Source organism: Habropoda laboriosa, unplaced genomic scaffold, assembly GCF_001263275.1.
Source record: "Habropoda laboriosa isolate 0110345459 unplaced genomic scaffold, ASM126327v1 scaffold205, whole genome shotgun sequence".
In the NCBI taxonomy this organism is placed as follows: Eukaryota; Metazoa; Arthropoda; class Insecta; order Hymenoptera; family Apidae; genus Habropoda; species Habropoda laboriosa.
Window position 1 is genome coordinate 257,793 of NW_017100322.1, and position 1,437 is coordinate 259,229.

At 37.2% G+C, this 1,437-nt stretch overlaps 1 non-coding gene across 1 annotated transcript; it reads right to left on the bottom strand.

Annotated features, from left to right (window-relative positions):
* Positions 1-923: 923 nt before the first annotated feature.
* Positions 924-996, bottom strand: Trnav-uac. The gene has a single exon. It is a non-coding gene; the product is annotated as a tRNA-Val (tRNA).
* Positions 997-1,437: the final 441 nt, after the last annotated feature.

Below are 1,437 nucleotides of genomic sequence, written 5' to 3' on the forward strand. Positions count from 1 at the left end.
GTCACGCGCAGTTGAATTTTCGATGCGCACTGATTTCGCGAATCTCGTTGAGCCGTTTCGATAGAATCGAAACTCGATCGTGTTCTCTGTTCTCCGGAAAAGGGGGGCAACAGCTTCGACGGGAGAGAAGTGATAAAAGAAAAAAAAAAGAAAACATTGAAACAAAGAAAGAAGGTGGAAGAGAGTAAGGAAGAGGAATGAAGAACGAACGGGGTCGTTCAAAGACGCATCGATGTTCCCTGTGTGCTCTTCGTGTTGTCGCCGCGGTATAAAATACCGGCTGAAAAAGGAACGCTGAATGGCCGATGCCCGACTAAAAACCGGACTTGCTCTCGTTACGCGATGCCAAAGAAACGAAGCAGTTGGCCGCGGCGCGGTGCAGGTGGGTTGCCAGATGGCCGAGAAGGAAACAGTGAATGAAGGAAGAAACGAAAAGAAACGTTTAGACGCCGTTCGGTGCGACAAGACAAATGCGGCCGCGCGAAACGAATACCAATTTCGACTTCCGGCCGGCGCGATTCGTCCATTTCTTTCCGGCTTGTCTAACACACACAGTACAGTTCCAGGTGTGTGACGTTTAATTTATGAATGATATAGAGGTGAGCACCGTGGGGAACTGTGCTTTGGAAGGTAGCTTTTCCGAGCTGTTTCGCTTGTTGCAGGAAACGTCAGGGAAGAATTGATTTTGCACAGATTAAAAAGTCGATTCTTTTCTTAATTTTTTAATGTTAGTTTGATCTTTTTGTAGTAATAATCATCTAGAAGTTGGAAATATAATTAAAGTACGCTTTTATATGCTCGATTTTGTCGGTAATTATTTATAAATAATTTTTTATCATATTCCGTTATTTGTGATTATAGCTTGGTTTTTCGTTTTGCATAATTTATTTCTAATTGTAAAATAAAAAATATATGGAAAAGAGTGGTTCCGACCGGGATCGAACCGGCGACCTTCTGCGTGTAAAGCAGACGTGATAACCGCTACACTACGGAACCTGATGCTAAGTGTTTTATAATAAAGCTAATTATATGGCATTATTTTCTTTAAATATACTTGTTTTGTATTATTTAATATGTTTATGAAGTAAAATACATGCTGTAATTTCAAATAAAAATTATAAAATATTAAAAAATGTAGTGAATAGTTTGAAACATGTATGAAATTCTTGATCTGTTGTACATTGAGTTATGTCGATCGTCACCAGATGGCAGCATGTTATTGGTAGAGGGTAAAGTTGCTTTATTGTAGTGTTATCAATCATTGTCACAATTTTAAAACTATAAAAAATGTTTTTTGCTCAATATAATAATAATTTATATGTTCAAATATTTATATAAATGTTTATACAGCAATGTTATAAAACATGATGGTATGTAACCTCATCGATACTATTCTTTCGTTATTACATGTATATTCCTTAGTTTCGTAAAAATTGT